The following is a 19621-nucleotide window of genomic DNA, read 5'->3' as shown; positions in this document are numbered from 1 at the left end:
AGACGTCTGGGGTGGCTTCATCCGATGTTTATATAGACATCGGGGTGTGCCTCGGACGTCTATATGGACGTCGGGGGTGCCTCGGACGTCTATATAGACGTTGGGCCTGACCAAAACTAACGTCTATAAAGACGTCTGTGGCACACCCCCGACGTCTGACTAACGTCACCCACAAAGACGTCGGTTACAGGTCGGACGTCAAAAAGCCAAAAGAACATACGTCTAAAGCCTTTTCTGCACTAGTGAACAATAATAAAAATAAATCTTCAATAATCATAACATAACAAATAGTTTCTCAAAAATATTCACTTATCTTTTCATATAGTTTTCCTGCTAAATACAATTCCTCTCCATGAATTTTGGGAATGGAGGAAATCAAACCACTTGGAAGGATGATATGAGATAAATGAGGAAGACTCACCACTTTTTAAAGATAAGGATGAAAGTTCTAATGAAGAACCTAGAGAGAACTCTCACTTCAGATAAAACCTCAATATTCAATTATAAAAAATCTGGAGTCTATCAAAATAATTTATATACTATAGGCCTTTGTACTCATAAATCCAACACGACTAAGGTCGAATAAAGTCCAAAACACAAAAATATAAAAATTCATATTCTACACTCCAAAGCTACTCTTTGATTATGTGAAGATCCTAACCATGCTTTCACCATTGTCTCCGTATTGTGGAAAATTCAACCTAGAACTTTATTACCTACGTACAAAAACATAAGTTCAAAAGACAAACAAAACTAAAATAATCCAAAAACGAAATGCTATCTAAATTAAGATTTGAATCTTCAAAGAGTTCAATCTCTAATTATCAAGGTGTTTATATTAAATATTGTATTAGTAACCAAAAATTTGATGGTCCTTAAATATGTTTAATATGATAATTAGTGACTAAAAATGTTGTATTTGCGACTAAAAATGCTTTAGACACAAAATAAGTAACTGAATTAAATGTTGTATTTGCGACTGAAAACTTGTTAGTCGCAAAGTGTGATGGTAATTAGTAAAAAAAAATTGGTTGCTAAATAATTTACTTTTACAATTTATTGCTGTTGATTCTTTTTCATTTAAAATAAAAATTAATAGTTAATTAGATTAAACTAACAAATGATAAACTTTAAATAATATTCAATATAAATTTAAGGCTTAATAGTCTCTTTTGTCCCTAGTTGTGCTCGGTTGTGTCAATTTGGTCATTGGTTTTAAAAAAGTGTCTACTTGGTCCTGACTTAGTAAATTTTGTGTCAACGTTATCCCTTCCGTTAAAAAACACAAACAGTGTTAATGAATTGATGATATGACAATATAAATTGGTAACATGTCAATTTTAAATTGTTTGCGTGATGACGTGGTAAGCAATGAAAGGTCGATGTGGATTTTATAGATTGAGTTTTAGAATTTGGGGAAGAATTGAGTTTGGACACAGGGCGTCGAGGTTCGTTGGTGCTCCTGCAAGCTCTTCTCCACACAGGACCATGCCGCTGTTGCCATCGCCTGCGACAACACCTTGATTGGGGCCCCGACGGGGGTCCTGACCTCATCATCGACGACGGTGGTGACGCCACCCTCCTCATCCACGAGGGTGTCAAGGCCGAGGAGCTCTATGAGAAAATTGACGCGTTCCCCGACCCCACTTCCACTGGCAATGCCGAGTTCCAAATCGTGCTTACCATCATCAGAGATGGGTTGAAGACCGACCCCACCAAGTACCACAAGATGAAGGAGCGTATTGTTGGGGTTTCTGAATAGACTACCACTGGTGTGAAGAGGTTGTATCAGATGTAGGCCAGTGGGACTCTTTTGTTCTTTGCTGTTAATGTCAATGACTCTGTCACCAAGAGCAAGGTACTATTTTTTTTGTTTTTTTTTTCAGATCTGTTACTTTTCTAGTGTTTAGACGTTGAGCTCGATGTAGATCTGTCTGTTTTAATGGATTTGTGGCATGGTAACGTGTTGTGAGGTCATGGTGGTGCTAGGAAAAGCTTCTGGGTCTCGCAATGGTGGCGGTGCGAATTGGGATGGTGTGATGTTGTTTGATCTGCACGAATTCGGAGTTTGAAAATTGGGAATTTTTCTGGATTTTTCTGGGTCTTAATCACGATGAAGAAGATGATGTTGTTGTTAATGATGGAGGGTAGGTTCGAACCTGGTTGTGCGATTTTCGACATGGTGGTGACAATGCGGCATGATGGTGACGACGCGACATGGCTAATGGTGGTGGATGGGTTTTACGGTGTGGGTGGTTGAAGCATTGATGGTGAAAGACGATGTGGTGGTTGTAGGTTCTTTGCGGCATTGACGGTATGGGTGGTGGTGGCACAGTTGGATAGGGTTTGGACTTCACTGTTGCGACACGACAAGGTGGTGGTGGCAGATAAGGTTTGGCTGACAGTGGAGGAAGTAGGGTTTCTGCTGTTTGGGGAAGGCAAAGCTGATGTGGCAAGAGGGAAGAGGTGGCCCAAAGATTAAAAATAAAATTAAAAAGAAACTGCCATATCATCAATTCCTTAACATAGTAAGTGTTTTTTTAACAGAAGGGATAAGGTTGACACAAAATTTACTAAGTCAAGACTAAGTAGACACTTTTTTAAAACCAAAGACCAAATTGACACAACAGAACACAACTGGGGACAAAAGAGACTATTAAGCCTAAATTTAATTAATTAAATTATTTACTTTTGCAATTTGTTGTTGTTTAAAGAAAAATAAGTTTCTACTTAAAGACAACTTAAACTTTCATTGTCTACATCAGTTCCCATTATGTCAATTTGAGCGGAAGATTGAAAATCCCCAAACTTGCTCCTATCGAAAATAGGATTGACTATGGATTCGAGAAATAGCACATGATTTTATGAAATCATATGATTTTCCCGATCTAAATAAAGCAGGTTTTCCATGAAGAAGATTTGTCTAAGCATGTTCTATTCGATACGGGTAGGAGAAGAACCGGACTCTATTTTCTTAAAAAATAGATAAATCATAACCAAGTCAAGATGATACGGATCAACCCCTCCTCTTGCATTCTTGTGCCAAAGATCTTACCATTTTCGAAGTACCTGGAGTTCTATCTATTTTTCCATTTCAATTCAAGAGTTCTTAGAAAACACTAAGATCGTTTCTCCCAATGTCACTTAAAACCCCACACATTGTTGATGCATGCATTGTCACAGGGAAGGAAACATGAGCAAAGATTGAAATATGTTGACAATTAGGAGAAATAAATATTTAAGATTTAAATTTTATAAAACAAATGTAATCAACTCAATTTAATTGTGTTAAGATAAATTTAATATATCTAATTTGTCTCTGTCCAAGCAATCTATTTAACACTCCAAATTAATAAAAATTATCTACTAATTAAAGCATTTTATAACTTAATATTGAACTTATGCTTGGGTTCTTGGGTTAGTTGTATGTTACTTTCGTTTTCTATATTCTATGTGTATAAGTTTGTGATTTTGTGCATTTGTATAGACTTGAAGATGAGGGTTTTCAAGGAAAACGTGAGTGGGGGAAGTTTTGGTGAGTTTGGAGTGTTGGGTTTCCTTGAAAGAGAAGTGAGTGAGGGAGTGGTAGAAGTTTCACTTTTGGGATTTCTTGTGAAAGTGGAATTGGTTAGTGGTTACTAGGAAGGAGAGAACTTTTACTATTGGAGTTGGGGTTGTTAAAGTTTGAGGTGTAGGGGTTGTTTGAGTGACTGTGGGTTCATGTGAGTTGTGGATATAGTGTTTTTACATGAGAGTGAGAAGAAAGAGTATGGGTGTTGGTGTTTGATCCTAGAAATGGAAGAGAGTGGAGTTGGGACTTTATGTTTAAGTTGGGGTACTTTGAATGTGGGGTTGAAATTAAAAAAAAATGGCTTTTGCATGGTAAGGTTAGTTTGCATGAGAGTGTTGAACCATGGAGGAAGAAAGTTTGGTTTGGTTCTTTGTGGTTGTACCTATTGGTGAGTGAAAGAAGAAAAAGGTTGTTAGAAATGGTAAGAAAATGAGAAGGGAAAGAAGATGGGTTGTAGTCCGTAAATGTGAGATGTTTCAGTGGTAAGAGAAACCTTTCTAAATTTGCCTTTGGTTTGCTAAAGTGTGGGTACATGGTTTCAGAGATTAGGAAATAGCGGGGGTTCAGTTTGTCTTTTTTTCTTGCATAGCAAATGAGAAAAGAGACAAGCTTATATTGAATGTGGAGTGGGACACATGGCATTAAATGAGAGAAAGTGTGGTAAGAGATATTTGTGAATTGTGCATGGTTTTAGTACTCTATGTAGACACTTACGTCAGAAGTGTTTTGGGTGGAAAATGGGTAGTCCCATGTGGGATCCACTTGGGATACAGTTGAAAAGTGGTGAACTTAGCAAACTGGTGAGAGTGTGCTAACAGTGTTGGAGGTGTGAACTTAGTAAATTAGTGGAGGTGTGCTAGTAGTGTTGGGGTGTGAACTCAATAAATCAGTGGAGGTGCGTTAGCAGTGTTGGGATGTGAGCTTCGTAAACCTAGGGGTGCACTAGCAGTGTTGAAGGTGTAAACTTAGTAAATCAGTGGAGGTGCGCTAGTAATGGTCTAAGTGGGGTGTAAACTTAGTCAACCAGTGGGTGTATGCTAACAGTGTTAGGGTTGTGAAATTAGTAAACCAGTCGGGGTGCGCTAGCAGTGTTGGGGATGTGAACTTGTAAACAATGGGGTGTGCTAGCAGTGTTCTCTAAGTGGGGGTTGTGAACTTAGCAAACCAAAGGAGTGTTCCAGAAATGTTGTTTTGGTGGGAAAACTTAGTAATTTAGAAGGGGTACTCGAGTAAAATGATTCTTTTCATGTGTTTTATTTTAAGACAAAATCGTTTATGCGCCTAACGTTCTCATGTTTTGAAGTTTAACTAAATAACATTAAAATGAGATAATAATCTGAAAACAACTTAGGGTGAAAACACAGAGACTTAGAACCCAAATTCCCAACATAGAAAATATACACAAGACTTAGAAATTGAATCTCCAACACAAAAAGCCTTAGGAAAACACTTAGGTTCTAAGGTAATAGAAAAACATTTAGGTCAAATCATCCAGATGCAGGACTAAACGTTATTGTGCCTAAAGCATCTAAGAGAGTTAGATTTAAACGCTTGATGCTTATCATACTTGAAAGAGGTATTCAGCTTAGTTCTCGAAAACAAAACAGGTCAAGACGATGACTTTGGCAAAACAAACTAAAAGACATAAAAATTAAAATATAAAAGAAATCTAAAATAAGTTAAACCTTATTTGTCTAAGAAGAGAAAAAAATGAAAGAAACGTTTACTTCAGTAAACGATGCCATGAGCTTAAACAATACTTTGTCCAATGATGAAGTCTTTATACAACACTTGGTATCTTTAGAGAAGAGCTTAATTCTTAAAAGCTACCTAACGATAGGAAATCAAAAAGCACTTTTTTTGCTCTGAGTAAACATTAAATGACATTAAATGCCTAATGTTCAAAAACAACAAAGGTGGTAAGAAAAAACGTATCTACTACATGCACATTTTACTCTACTCTTTCCAAATAAGTTATTCTTCACATATTCATAGAGCTTCAGATAAAATATCATAAAGTCGACGTTGGAGACAAAAGAGATATTCACATAATGTTCTTCACTTGAAGTTGTTCCTAAAAGGACGAACTACCTACTTCAAGTAAAGTACTAAAAAAAATTTTTTCTTTGACAAGTTGACCTATCCAACGACTGTTGTACATGAAGAAAGAGAAAGCACAAGAATCAAGGCGAACGCTAAGTCTAACGAACAATAATAAAAGAGAAAGCAAGAGGATAGCCAAGAGAATAATAAAAGCTCACAACGAGATATATATCCTAAGAAACGTACAAAAGAGAAGAAAAGAAAGAGCTCAAGAGAAAGATCATATCTAAGGAGAAAAAGAGAAGAAGAGAAAAGAGAGGAGAAGAAAAGAAATACTCTCAAGCTCCATTGTTGTATTGCTTACTAATTGTAAGAGAGAAAGAGAAAAGAGAAAAACATTTGTGAGTGTTTAGACCGATTCGTATTGTATTCAAATTCTCTCTACAAGAGTAATAGTATAAACGACTTGTAAGCAATATATGATTGAAGTTTTGGAGAAAATTAAAACACTTGCAACTGAACTTTTTTTAGTTGAGTAAATCTAGGTGTGATAGTTTATTATCAAGAGTGGTGCGAATACTCAAAGAAAATCTAGGCGTAGTAGTCTAGTACTCGGAGTGGTGTGAATACTCAAAGGAAATTTAGGCGCAGTAGTCTAGTACCAGGAGTGGTGCAAATACTGAAGGAAAATCTAGGCATTGTAGTCTAGTACCAGGAGTGGTGCAAATACTCAGACCAGGAGTGGTGCAAATACTCAGAGCAGGAGTGGTGAGAATACTCATTTGTAATCTTGTGAAGATTATAGTGGAACCCTCTAAAGGAGACTGAACGTAGCTCAGTTGGAGTGAATTAGTATAAAAATACGGCTTAATACCTCTTTTTGTCCCTCTTTATAAGGGAAATGTTCAAGTTCGTCCTATCTTTTTTAAAAAGTTCAATGTGGTCCCAAGTTGTGAAAAAAGTGTCCAATTAAATCCTTTTTGGTCACGGCGTTAAATATTTAATGATCCAGCTGACAGCGTGGAGTGATTTGTGCAACGTGGCTGTTTACCTTCATAACGTGGCAGTGACAGTGTTTTTCATTAAAGTTGACGTGACAGTGGCAGTGATTAAAAAATTCTGAGTTAGGGTTTCGAAGAACTGGAAATACAAATTGGGTGATGAAATCTACAGAGCAAATTGTGCGTTTACCCTTTTTGAGAGAGAAAACGGAAGCCCCACACTACTCTATTCTACATTTAATTGTCAAGTTCTTGTAATTCTTACACCTAACAAAAATATACCTGTTTTCAATGTTTAGAAAGGAAAAACAGAGCCAGCAAAAAATGGTCGTGGGAGGATTCTCCGTTGATCCTTCTTCAACCAGGGGCTTCGACAGTAAAATCACACTCCCCATTCTCATCACTTGCTCTTCAAACAGTTCCAGTTTTCCTTGCCACCCACTCTTTGTCACACCCTCCAAGTACCAAACCCCTATATCCCTAATTTTATCCTCGCTAGCCACACACACAATAATCTTGCAACACCCAAGTCCATCCAAGCTTGGTGCCCCAGGAGCGAAGGTGTTGACCATGGGGTTATCAATGCACCCGGCGCAGAAGGGTACACAAAGTCCCAAACTAAACAAAACAAACGTTGTTTGTGCCCTGTAACAGCTTCGGATCCAATCGGCTCCGAACTGCAAAAGTAAGGATGGGAGAAAATAGCTCCTATATTTTAACATCACAAGGTAAGGGTTCAGTCCCAGCACGCATGGCAATGTTGTGAACTATGTTCCCACCTGCACTGTCCCCCCAATGAAAACTCTTTAGAAATTACCGTGGGAAATCAGCCAAGGATCTTCATTGGTGGTGTTGTTTTGATCGGAATGAGACGCAACCGATCAAAATGTTTATCCCCAAATCGCGATTTCAAATACCCAAACCCTAACTCAGAATTTTTTAATCACTGCTACTGCCACGTTAGGAAGGTAAACAGCCATGTTGCACAGATCACTTCATGCTGTCAGCTAGATCGTTAAATATTTAACGCCGTGACCAAAAAGGATTTAATTGGACTTTTTTTCACAACTTAGGGCAACATTGAACTTTTTAAAAAAGGTAGGACGAAGTTGAACATTTCCCTTATAAAGAGGGACAAAAAGAGGTATTAAGCCTAAAAATAATTGTGCATTTATCTCTTCTCTTACCTAAACGGTTCTCTTATAAAAACCTGCAACTGTGTTTTTATTTGCAAATACAAAAACTCTTCAAGCTAAACGATTACTCTTCAACTAAGGAAATTCTTATAAAACTCTACAGTGTGCATTTAGAATAACACGTTAAAAGCAATTATCGTTTAAATTTTAGACTAAGTTGAGTGTCTAAGCTTCCATAAGATACACTAAGAGCTTAGCTACGTACTATATTAGAAGGGTTGCGAAAATATTTTACCAAAAACACTATTCAACCCCCCCCCCCCTTCTAGTCTTTTTCAGGTACTTCATTTATTTTATTGTTATATTGTGGTTGAGTTGTGTTTTGGTTGGTTGTTATTGCCTATTATTGAGTGATAAGAATGGCTTTGTTGTGATATATGGTGTGCTTAGTAATAATGTGTGTTGACTACTCTATGTATAATTTATGGTGGACTATTTTATGTGTTTTTGGTTAGCTTGTCATTATTATGTTGTTTCATTAATTATTGTCTTGAGAACGTTTGTCATATAAGGGTTGCTGCTTGATTGTGTGAGTATGATGATCTTTATTACTTGTGGAGTTGAGTTATGCTCCTATATTTGTCTTGTGGTTAGCGATGTTTCTGGGTATGTTGGTTGAGTGGTTGTGGTTGGTGGCTATGTTGTTCTCTTGAACTGTATGGATGATAAGCCTTTATGATATTGTAATGTTGTGTGGTTGAGGTGTTATTTCCTTGTACTCTTGTCGGAGGTTGAAGTTGAGGCTCTTCGTATTGCGATGCGATAGAGATGTGAGTCTCGAGTAGAGGAAGAGATTCAAGTGTCACCCTTCCTCTTGTGAGGGGATAGAAAGGGTTGGATGTTTCACCCAATAGCTTCGACTTGTGCTGAGTATAGTGCTTTAGTGTGTACGTAGTAACGATGTTTTTACTCGTTAGTCCTTGAGGATTCAGGGAGATAGGTTTGAAGTTGTGATGGAAGACGACTTGAATCGTCCTGTTTTGCGAAACAGGTTTGTACGACAAAGTTCATGGAAACGACAAAGGATGTGATTTAGCTTAGTTGTGGCATTGTTTGACTTGACATGACTTTAGTTGTATACATACGTGTGATATGGATTTTTGATAGTTCTTAGTGTTAATATATGTGTTGTTATCTGATCATACATGATGTTGTGTGATGTCATAGGAAGGCATGTAAAAATGTGTGAATCTGTTGTTGATCTTATTCTAAGTTGATGTTTACTGCTTTATTGTATGTTTTGTGATGATTATTATAGTTGCCCACCCTTGCATGTTGTGGTTGTGCTTTTCACATGCGATGATCGTACTTGTACAAGAGCATATGTTGTTACAGGTATAGCTAAAGCGAAGTTGAATGGCGAGATACATGGGAGAATTACGAGGTTTTATTTTCAATACAAATAGTTATGTAATGAGATTCTATGAATGTTGTATAATTACACCTAATTATGAAGTTTTCTTAAAGTCAGATATAGTAAATTAAAATTTGTATTTTATCTGCTGTTTGCAATGGTATCAGAGTTAAGTTTTCAAATATTTTGTATAACACGTGGCATTTCAGAATTAAGGTGTTACACCTACGAGATGGGGAAATAGAAATTTCGAGGGGATTTTCCATTGTGTATTTCATTATGTAATTTAAAGAAACTACATTGGGTTTTAAGGGAATTATATTTTGTTTCTAAAAAGAGTTTCAAGGTGTCGCAACCGGGATCACGATGGGTAGATGGCGAGACCATTAAAAAAATAATAAAAGTTTGAAAATCAGAGTTTAGAGTCGTCACCATAGTTTATTCTGGAAAATAATAGAAAAATCATAAAATAAAGCATGATCTACGAAAATAAGAGTTTTTGAGTTCGGGAGTCGGTTACGCGTAGGGAAGGTATTAGCACCCTACAACGCCTGCCTAAAGGCAATACCTTTAATTAAACGTGATAAATTGATGTGGTTTTCAAAATGGTTATTTTCCTCGAAAATAACAATATAAGAAAATACAAATGAAATAATATTTTTTATTTTTTAGGAAATCCCGAAAAGGATTAATCTTTCTCCTACATATTCTCATGTGAGAAATGAGGGGTACGTAGTTCTTTTGAAAATTCTGTTTGGAAGATTTGTTTGGAAAATTGATTTGGGAAATTGTTTGGAAATATGGATGATTTTGAATTTTTGGAAAGTGAACCTGACAATGGTCATAAGGCAGACAAAAGGAGCACGACTAGGTATATTTTCTTCGTGGGAGGAGCTCCTATTTCCTGGAGTTCTAGAAAGGAACAGTGGTTGTTTTGTCATCATGCGAGGCAAAATACATAGCTGCCTGTGAAGCTACTTCTCAAGCAACTTGACTGGGATTCTTGTTAGAGGGGTTGAAAGTTGAGCTAGCTGGGAGAGTTAGGCTACTTGTTGACAACAAGTCAATCATAGATCTTGCTAAGAACCCTACATCTCATGGTAGGAGCAAATACATTGAGACCAGGTTCCACTATATCAGGGAACAGGTCAGTAGCAGGAGACTGTAGGTGGTACACTACAGATCCGAAGACCAACTAGCAGATATACTCACCAAAGCCCTTAAAGATGAACGCTTTATGTCACTCAGAAAGCATATTGGCATGGTGCGAGCTGAGATCAGTAAAGATTGCACCAGGAGGAGGACAAAACCTAGGGTTTTCGCCGGAGAAAAGAAGATCTGCCTAGGAGGAGTTTTCTCCGATTTTAATCGGTGAAAAGTACGTGTGTGCTCGAAAGGAGGTGTATTTACTGATTTTAATCGGTTTAAAAGGCTCAGAATCACAGGAGAAGAACTTTTCGCCGATTCAATCGGTGAAAAGAGGGGTTTTCTTTAGAACATTGTGTTTTTGTTCGAATAAAGTTTTTGTTTAAGAGGAGTGTTAGAATAAACAAAAACAGAACATATTTTCAGTGTATTCAGTTCATATAAAAGTTCATATTTTTAGTACCTTGTGATATTGTGCTCTTCCCTTTTCTCTCTTTACTTCAATCATTATCTTCTTCACTGATTATGCGTGTGAGGGTTACAAACCCTAGCAGAAGCTTTTCGATTTCTCTCCGCCTTCTCTCTAGACGCTCAGGGGTGTGGATAAGGCTTTCTCTTACTTGCCATCTCGTGCATTCCAAATATAGCACTTAATACATAGTGTTTGTTTTCCCTTTTTGCCCTCACATCTAATATAGGGGAGGGGAATTGGTTCTTTGTTAAAAAAATATGTTATTTTAAAAACCTTTGAGAAATCCATTGGAATTTTCCCTTTGGAACACCAACCTTTTTGTAGTAACAAGATTTGGAAATGTTTCCAATAGTATTGCAGTAAAAAAAAGTAATAGAAGAAGGTTTAGTTTTAACTCATTGACAAGTGTACAAAATCGTATCAAGTAATATAAAATGGTAAGACCAAGTATCGTATCTCAAAAGACTCACGGGACTAGAAAATTGTGTAATTACTTAACTAATTAAGACTGAAAAGATATTTTGTTGGTTTTTAAATGCAAATGCAACAAAAGTAAATATGGATGCAAATTGATCAATTGAGGCTAAAACACAAGAGTGAATGGATGATGTTAATAATATGAGATGATAATGTTGTTGGGGTTTAGATTTCACCATCCTTACTTTCATACATATAAGAATTCATCTTCTTCATTAAATTGTTAACGTCACTCTCTAAATTACTTAAACCCGATCCCTTGGCGAAGAAAGCCTGTCCTTAAATATTATACCACAATCCCTTAGATCCCTAATAATTAATTATGCATTACGAATAGAAGCTTAAGCAACCAAACCTTCGATCCTCATCCCTGGGCAATATTGCTTTTGGGAGAAATTCTCCAGATCATGGTTTCTAGGTATTTCCTAATAACAAAGAAGACCATAAAATCATGCCATGAATATTTCAAACATAACAAGCATAGAGAAAAGAAGAAAATCCCTAACAATTAATGAAAGAAGCATATAACAATTCAAAACAAATTCAAATACATGAGAGTTTAGAGGTTACATCTTCCCCAACAACAAATAAAGTTTAGTTCTCCATTGTCATGGAGAAACTAGGTGTACAATGAAATGAAAGAGATATAAAAACCCTAGAAAATGAAGAGCAGAGCTCCCACATCCCCAAATCTGCCTCCAAATAGGCCAAACGTGTGTTTTTGTGCTCAAGCCATCAAGTGTTACCAACCCTAGGGCATGCAAGTTCTTAAATAGAGCAAAAATGAAGTCCAAGCCCAATAACACTGGTGCTCAACGCCCCTACTTAGGGCAAACGGGTGAGGTTGCGAGAGGAGTGGTACTCAGGGCCCCTTAGAGAGTGCCCAGCCGGTGTGCGACACAAAGAAGTTGGCGCTCAACGCCCTTAATGGGGCGCCCAACCGGTGACGTGTGACATCCTGTGCTGAGGGCCCTTTAAAGGGGCAACCACACACCCTGTGAGCTTCTTCAGCCTTCTTCTCTAGTACTTTATTTGTCCCTCTTGAGTTCCAACTCCTTAATACTTTTGCTCTTCTTCCAAATCATACCAATAACCTACAAAATTAAGGGAATTTAGTGATAAAATCATTAATTATACCCTCTACTCACTTATTCATAAAACTAAACTAAAAACATGAGTTCAAGCAAGCTTCTAAGTCAAAAAGGATTGATTTAATATAAAAATTGCATCATAGATAACAATATTTTCAATCATTATCATTTACTAAGATAAGAAAACTTCTTAGCATCAAATGGATTGCTTTTATTGATATATCCTATGCCTTCTTTGTTTATAACTCTTCTTTGAGAGCCTAGAACAGCTTCTAAATTTTATCTACCAAGAGTAAATTTGGACAGTGTGCTTGTTTAGTAGTCAATCTTCTTCAAATGAGTAGGGCGATCTTTACCGTCTTTGACAATAGTTTTAGCTTCCATTTTAGCAGTTTCAACAGATTGTAAAGCTACTAAGAAATCATTTTCAGTTTAGTATTTTCTTCAACAAGATTATCGAATTTAAATTCATAATCCTTTCTTTCACTTTTTAATCGATTAACCTTGTACTACAACTTCATTTCCTTTGTATGGAGTTCTTAAAAAGCATCCAGAAGTTGATAGTATCTATCTTCAATCGGTTCATCATTAAAGTTGTTACCACTGCTTTCAGAATCAACTGATCCAACCATGAGACACAAATTTGTCTCCTCCTCTAGGCTTTGATTGTCTTCATCACTTGAAGAACATCCAGAGTCACAATCTTCCCATGCAATATATGCTTTTCTTTGTGTTCTTCTCCTCTTGTCTTGATTGAATCTATCATCAGTTTTATGCTTCTTCTTTAGGGTAGGGCAATCAGGTTTGATGTGGCCTTCTTTACCACACTCATAGTAGATATGAGTAGGATCTTTGCCTCTTTTTTTGCTTCCCTTGGCATTTCCTGCAAAATTAGATGCATTGTTTCTAGATTTCATAAAATTTGTAAATTTCTTTACCATCATATTGAGCACTTCTTTTTCTGATTTATCAACATCTATATCCGCATCTGTATCATTTCTTCTTGGAGTGTTCTTACTGGAAATCTTGAGTGCAATCGAGTGCTTTTGTTCAGATTCTTCTTCTTCCCTCAATCTTTCAAGTTCCAATTCATGTTCCCTGAGTTTTCCAAAAAGCATTGCCATGTTCATAGATGTCAAATCCATTGATACAGAAATGGCAGTCACCTTTGGTTGCCAGCTCCTATTCAAACTCTTTAAGATTTTGATATTAATCTCCTTTTCAAAAGACTTTCCAAGCACTATGAAGTGATTAACAATATGTGTGAACCTCTTTTGGAAATCATAAATGCTTTCACCAGGTTTCATCCGGAACATCTCATATTCTTGGATAAGAGAGTTCTTCCTGACCCTCTTAACTTCATTAGTCCTTTCAAGAGTAACTTCAAGGACATCCCACATCTCCTTTGCACTTTTGCATGTAGATATCCTGAAAAACTCATCAATAGTTAGAGCAGAGGAAATAATATTTTTAGCTCTGACATCATAATGTGCCCTTTTACTTTCTTCCAGATTTCACTCAGAAAAGTTCGTTGGTACAGTCCTACCATCAACAACCTTTGTAGGTTCATAGGGTCCCTTTATAAAGACCACTAGTACAAAAATCGCGTACAACATCGAATATTTTGGGCTTTTAATGGCGAATTTGCGAACGACGTCATATTAGGAGATATTAAATTGACGTCAAATTTATAAAATTCGACGTTAAGTTAACGTCGAATTTTTTTAATATACGACGTTAACTTAACATTTAATTTTTTTAATATACGACATTAATCACCTTTTTTTAATTAATTATGATACTTTTTTACAACTCTACAACACCTGAAAAGCAAAAAAACAACAAATTTCAGTTTTTGGTATTTTATAAAGCAAGAACTATGAACATAGTATCAAGAACAAAAAACAATAACCAACAAGAAACAAGTTCAATCACATAACAACAACAACAATAAACAAGTTCAACCAAACAATAACAAACAAGTTCAACAAATAAGTTCTTCAAAATGAAAACGAAAACTAATCTTCAAAAGGTGGGTTCATTGGAATAAAGTGTCGTCCCCGGTGACAGACACTACAAGAAATGTCTTATTTACCGAAGGACTAATACCGAAGGTCACTTGAGCCGCCGGTAAAGATGTATTACCGAAGGATTTACCGAAGGTCAATGAAAATGGTTATTATGGACGGCCTATGCCCGTCGATAATGGACAACTAATTTACCGAAGATGTTTGGCCATCGGTACAGGCATGGACATATTGAAATCAGGAATTGGGATTTCCCTCTTCCATTTTCCCAAAATCCGTATTCGCGAAAGCAACCTGCCCTCCATTTGAGTTCACTCCCCTCTCCCCCATGTAATCTCTGTCTCCTTCTCTCGTTCAGAGTTTGAAAGCACCATTGAACCCCACTTGTGTATTACGGTTCCGCCATCGCCATTGGACGTTCTCGAGCTCCTCCCCTTTCTCGCCTTGGCTTTCCCTTGGAACCCCACCCTCCCTCGCGCGCTTCTCTTAGAGATTGGGAGACCATCAAATCCAATGATTCCTTGCTTGGACTCATGTGCAGACAGTTGGAATGGTAGTGGCGAGGAATGCGAAGGAAGGAGAGGAATCCGATGGTCTGAGAGGCATTCTACTTTTTCGAGGAACAGATCCTCCAAGACACGAAAAGCGCCATAGAAGAAAACGGAGGCGATGCCAAAGTTGTTCTGATTTAGGGTTTATCTTCTCGCACAATCCAACGTTGCGCTCACCACCACTGGTTTAAAAAGCCTGCCAAGATAAAAGAGAGTAAGCTTTCTTAAGAGCATGGTGACAGTAATTTCTGGTCCATGAAACATTTCCCATAACTAAAATATTGATGGAAGCTGTTCTGGACTTTTTTTAATTCAAGTAAAATTGTCTTGCTATTTGGGAAACTTAGAAACTAGGCATGTTGCTATATAGTAGAACAATGGTTGAAATTTATGAGAACTTGTCACATACAGGGGCTTTTTCTTATCTCTAGATTTTACTTCATTGCTGAAATTGTTGGAAACTGTAACTAAATGACGTTGTATAGGTGGCAAGTCTTCTGTCCTACTCGATGTCAAGCCTTGGGATGATGAGACCGACATGAAGAAGCTGGGAGAGGTTGTCCGCAATATTGAGATGCCTGGTTTATTGTGGAGCACTTATGTTCAAAGTTTCATAAACTTTTCTCCCTCAAAGTTTCATAAACTTTTCTCTCATTCATTCTCAAAATTAACTATCCTTTTGCTACTTTCTTTACTTTTTTCCTATAAATTTGTCAAACTCTGCATAACCAGAAGAAGGTCAGAACATAGAACTTCACCAATTTTCTGGTTTAATATGTACTGCATTTGGATTTGCCTTCAAAGTTTTCATTTTCCAACAAAGTGTTGTCATGCCTTTTATACTTTGAGAATGTGTATTCAGAATTTTCAAACATGTCAAGTTCTAACTTATATTTTAGTGTAACTGTTACTCAGACACAAGACTATTCAACTTTTATATAAACTTTATGCTGATTTTACTGTTTTTGAGCTCACAAGAAATTAGTTTTGTGTGGTTTTCCATGTGCTAATACAAGTTCAATTTGCTATTCGCAAGTTGATGTTGGTCTTTCCTTGATTAGGAATTGCAAGTTAGGAAGTATGTTGAGAAGATTGGTTTATGTTTACATGACAGAGAAAAGAGGATTCTGCAGTGCAAAGAGAAGCATTGGGCGGATGCAAACAATCTTTTATTATTATTATTGTTGTTTTGTTACTATTATTATTATTTTTGGTTGAGTGTAGGGTATCATTTAGCGAAGAGTGAACAACTAATTTTTTGAGGTACTAAGATTTATTTAAGAGCCGACAACCGACATCTCCCATCAGTAGTATTCCTTACATCCATTTATTATTTTTATGTTATCTATGATAAAAATTTTGATAAACATTATGCTTATCTGTTCTTATTCAAATTACATCAGGAAAGGCCTATGGTTTTGGGATTTTGATTATCAACAAGAATATCCTATTCAAATTACATTATGATAAACATTATGCTTATTTGTTTTTGTTTGACCATTCTAATATCTGACATGAGTAAAACTTGTAGCAAATCTTGACTGAATATCCTATTCATTTAGTTCTTTTGTTGGACCAGATTTGCTGAGATTTCGTCCAATGATGATTCTGGTGAAAACAGCCCTGACATTTCTGATCACGAAGAGAAAGTGGAAGAAGTTGATACTGTTGTAAATGATCATAATAGCTCAAATATCCTTATTGAGTCAGGTATACCCTTAAAATTGTGGGTGAAAAATCTTATGTGTTTTTTCAAGCAATTATATAAACCTCGTCCCTGTATTTTGCATATCATTTCTAAGGCTATACCAAACTAGCCCAGATGCTTTAATAGTTGGTTGGTTGGATGGTTGTGTTCAACTTTAGTTTTCCTTTTGATCACCTGGCCACCTGGAATTGATAAGTTGCTTGCTCTTATATATTTTTATATTATCATTGAGTTTGTATTTTATATTTCTTAATTCACAGATACAGAAAGAAACTATAGTTTTTGACCTTGATAAGGAGGATGATGCACCGGGACATCCACTCAACCAGGAAAATAATGAGTATGTGTTTCAATCTATTAGTCCCCCAGTTAATAAAATGGAAGAAAGTTAGGGCGTGGAAAAGGATAAAATGGAAGAACATTAGAAATTTTAGTCATTTCTTCTGGGTTGTATTGTTACCTGTGTTTTTTTGTATATACCAGTGCACACATTTTCTCTGCATTGTTTGGCATGTTTTACATGATTCATCCTAGGTCTTTTCTAAGGATGCTATATACTCTTGCAGTAAAAGTTGTTTTTAGAGGCTTTAACGTGATCTTGTTTTTATATAAATCTTTGAAAGCTAATGCATATAACAGGTTTATAGTGTAATAGTAATTGGTTATCAGTTGGGTTATTTGGATGCTACTGATAAATATATGTGAATGATTAGTTTTTTTATATGATATTTTATTATTTATGAATGATATTATATCAAGTACGTTATATTATATTAGGTAGGTTTTATATACGTATTATATTAAAGAGATTTAAGAATGATATTTTATTATTTATTGTTAAAGATATTATATTATGTAGGTTATAAACGTATTATATTAGATATATACGTTTGATATTTTATAGTTATGAAAGAGATTTTATTAGGTGACTTTACAGAGAGTCTCACATTCTGTAGCAGCCCAGCGTCCTGTTTTTTTTTTCGCCCTTCGGAAATTACCGAAGGCTTTTGTCCTTCGGTAATTACCGAGGGCCAAAAGCCTTTGGTAACCCTCGGTAATTACCCAAGGGCGAAAGCCCTCGGTAAATGTTAGCGACAAGAGATTTACCGAGGGCTCTTTGGCCGTTGATAAGCCTTCGGTAATTACCTTTTACCGACGGTTTTGGGCTGTTTCCGAGGGCTTCTGGCCTTCAGTAATGCCTTTCTTTTTTGTAGTGAGAGAAAGCAGAATGTGCCTATGAAGGACAAAAAAATGAAAATAATTGGTCAAAACAAACGAAAATCATACATAAAATAATTTGTATCAAATGAAAGAAAGATTACATGTGATGATCGCCAAACTTCGTTCGAGAAAAGTTTGAGAAGAGAAGAGGGTCTCGTACGCTAAGATAAAGTGAATAAATTTTCAATCTCCCGCTCAAATTTTTATTGAATTCACTAATCTTTTGACGTGTACCGCTGGGGCATTCGACGTTTTATATCATTTTACGTCGAATTACAATTCTAAACAACGTCTAATAATTGTATTTATTTACAAAAATTTCACTGGTCATTTTTAACGTATGTTATTCAGTGGTTAGACGTTAAACGTGTGACGTTATACGTTCTTTTTGTACTAGTGAACATCCCAAACACTTTTATCTACTCATTCCAAGAAAATTCTCATTCTAATTTTCCAAAAACAATAGTTTTCTCTTGCAAACAGAGGGGTCTGTTTGTGGAAGCACCTTCACCAAAATTTTGAGAAACAAAGGTCATCAGGATCAAAATAATCGATTACACAAAAAAACTAATCGATTAGTTTTCAAGTAACTTTCGAAAAATCAGCTCTAATTGTAGAAATAGGTAGGCCTTATTTTTCAACCAAGAGGGGGGGGGGGGGGGGTTTATTAGTTCTTTGTTAAAAAATACGTTCTTTTAAAAACCTTTGAGAATTTTTTTCCCTTTTCTTGAAATGCAAGTAAAAAAAGAATATAATAAAATGAAATAGATAAAGGATAGAAATACAAACACCAAGTTTTTATACTAGTTCGGCCTTAATGCCTACATCTAGTATCCTTTCAATCAACCTAAGATTGAAAGTCAATGCACTATAAAGATTGATTTTTACAACAAGTAATACAAAGACACCCTCTCAATGTATCATTCTCTCTAACCTCCAAATCTACTATAGTCAAATACACAAAAATAACAATCACCTTTTTGCAACCCCCTTGAGATACCCGTCTCAAAGTAACTAGAACTTCAATGTTCTCTTCTTGGCAAGTGATAACTCTCCAAATTTACATATTTTTCTGTGTTTAAGAATCTTTCTTAGCTTCTATTAGTTTCTTATTGCTTATAATTATGATAGTTTTAGGATTTTTATTTAATTCTTTAGTTTTATAGAATTTTAGTTAAAAATAGATTTTTAAGTGTATTTTTAATATTTTTTGTAAATAAGTAAGAAAATAATATTTTTTTTAGAAAATCTTTTAATAAAAAAATATTGTTTTTCTTAATTAGGTTTACTTTTTCTTTAATTGTAAAATTTCCTTTTCTTTTTCTTTAATTGTGGATTGATTTTTTGCAGATTGGGCCATTTGATGATTGGCCCGCTGTCTACAATAATAGGCGGGTGTTGCTCCCTCCACCTCCTCGTTTGCTCCCTCCACCTCTCCTCTTCCTCTTTTACCCTTAAATCTATTTTTCTATTCCTATTTTATCCAAGTTTATTTTTAAGGTTCAAATTTTATAAAGAAACCTTCCTTAAGCGGATATGAGGATCCATGGACGGATATCAACATCCGTTTAAGGTAAAAACAGATGTCGATATCCGTTTTATCTTAAACGGATTTTGACATTTGTTTTACCTTAAACAGATTTCGACATCCGTTAAGGAATGTTTTCACGTTATTACTTCTTTCAGAGATCCTTTCTGTTATCGTCTTCACTCATTCTCTTCTACTCTCGTTTTGCTTGCACATATCAAAATCAATTTCTGAT

Source organism: Vigna angularis, chromosome 9 (assembly GCF_016808095.1).
Source record: "Vigna angularis cultivar LongXiaoDou No.4 chromosome 9, ASM1680809v1, whole genome shotgun sequence".
NCBI lineage: Eukaryota > Viridiplantae > Streptophyta > Magnoliopsida > Fabales > Fabaceae > Vigna > Vigna angularis.
Note: the sequence above shows the minus strand (reverse complement) of the source record.